The sequence below is a fragment of the Nanorana parkeri genome, unplaced genomic scaffold (assembly GCF_000935625.1).
Source record: "Nanorana parkeri isolate BGI_ZX_2015 unplaced genomic scaffold, ASM93562v1 scaffold2, whole genome shotgun sequence".
Lineage (NCBI taxonomy): Eukaryota > Metazoa > Chordata > Amphibia > Anura > Dicroglossidae > Nanorana > Nanorana parkeri.
The window spans coordinates 3,623,770-3,626,076 of record NW_017306270.1 but is presented as its reverse complement, the minus strand read 5'-3'; positions in this window follow the sequence as shown (position 1 = coordinate 3,626,076).

Genomic DNA, 2,307 nt, shown 5'->3' with positions numbered 1-2,307 from the left:
TCACAGAGCAGAGTAAGAATCTGAATCGTCATACTTAAATTGCTATAGTAGGACAGACTTCTATGCTATTACTGCAGTGTGTCCTGAGAGGCCCAAAGCGTTTGGGAAAATTGGTGCTGAGGAACACATCCTTTTGCATACCACAATGTAATAGGAGGCAGTGGCGTAACAATAGCCATAGCAGGCCATGCAGCTGCTATGGGGCCTGCGGGTGGAAGGGGGCCCCATTAAGGATTGCAGAAGTTTCTGTTGACACTAACCCTGTACCCCCTGTGACATTTCCCATCAAGAAGAGCTGACATAAAATGTACAGGAGACTATGCAGACAGTTCTCATTCTACCCAACTTTTATTGACAGTAGTGAGGTCGCTGAGGGACCCCATTAAAATCTTGCTATGGGGCCCCATGATCTAAAGTTACGCCTCTGATAGGAGGCCATAGCTACCTATTAAGTGGTGCCCTGCATTGAATTGTGTGATGTACTTTGAACATTCCTAAGCTTAAAACTTCATAATACAGGTTACCCCCAGGTTTTGGGTGTTCTGGGTTGGCCGTACGGTGACAGATCTTTAACTGATACCAATCCTGGCAATGCCTGGGCTTCATTTCTAGCTGTGACCATGAAGTTGTATGAACGCTTGATCAACGTGTAACGAATAGTCATTTCCACCCCGTGCTCTTTTGGGGCCATCTAGGTCTTTTGTATCTCACTGGAGACATCCAGCTGACAATGCCGTTGCTTAGTTTGAGGTCATTGGGACTGTGCAGCAGTGAAAGACAGCTGGCGATGAAACTGCTAATTGCCCTTGAGTTTTGTCTTGGTTGTAGTCTCTGTGGAATCGCTGCGTAGAACATTACAACAAAGACATTGACATCTGCTCAGACCTCAGTTCAGCCTGTGTGCGCTGCCCATCCCTCTACGCTGACCTCTCACTCAGTAGAAGCCAAATTACCTCTGAGATGGATTAGAAAGAGATAGCGAGAGATGCGAATAGAAAACCGATAGAAGGCTTCGTATGACAGCGCGTGCGTCGCGCGGCTCTGCTTTCTTCTCCCGACCGGGGTTCTTGTTTTTTTTTCGTGTTTACTTTATCATTAATGACTGATAAAGACAGACGGAGGCTTGCCGGGAACGGAAAAGGCGCCTAAGCAATCTGTTAATGGAGATTGCTATATCTCTGGGACAGGCCATGATGGCTTTTCCCGGCTCGGCTAATGGTATGATGCTGCGCAAATGCGATCCAAGGGACCGCTCCGTTTTCTGTTGAGAGAAGGGAATGATTAGATTGTAATTAAAGAAAATCTGTTTTCACTCTCTCGTTTGTCAACTGCAAGCAGACAGCCTTAAAGGCCTTCTCCGGGCAAGCAAAAAAGTACTCTTGTAGTGGGGCTACCCCTGCACTGCAAGGGTAACGTGCTGCTATTTGTCTAGGGGACTGGAGTAAAGCAGATTGACTTACCTGATCCCCATCAGCTCCCCCAGGGTGGCTAGACCGGTCCCTGCATCCTCTTCTCTCCCTGGTTCTGGTGGTCTAAGGACCGCTGAGGTCATACATCTAATGCAGGTTCCAGTGAGGTGTGGATGCCGAGGGACATTCAAGCAGCCAGAGAGGAGGGCTGACTGGCGGGGATCGGGAATCGGTCAATCTACTTTATTCCATAAACAAGCACTTAGCCCTTGCTGTGCTGGGGTAGCCTCACTTTAGGGGTACTTTTTTTGTTCGAAGATGGGCTTTAAATAAAACAGAATAAATACATACTGGCCGCCTTTACATGCCCAAGGATTTGTAGTTCTGTCCATCCATCCTGAGATTTAAACTGGCCGTACATTAGTCATTTTTTTCTCAGGATGATGAAAACCGCTCGATTGCCTCATCCACACTAAGGGCCAGTGGACACCTCACCGCGCGGCAATCGTGCACGATTCCGCACGGATTGCTGCGCGGTCAGGAGTCGCCTAGGTGTGCACCGATCGCGCTGTGGGAGCCATTATTTTCTAACGGCACCCCAGTCGCGCCGGGCAGATCGCCGCAATTCCGCCCATGCTTCCAAACACGATAAATAGCCACATGTCGTGTATCGCAAAAAAAAAGGTACATGTACCTTCTTTTTTTTTTCTGCGATTGCTGCACGGAAGTCACCCCATTGAACGCAAAACGCGGCCTGCATTGTGCAGGAGCACACAACACCCAGGACGCGCGATCCCGGATTGCGTAGGTCTGCACCGGGCCTAAACAGTGTGGATACCCTCCCCACTTTGCTATTTTTACTGTGACAGTGGCAATTGTGCTAATGTCCGAATAGCCA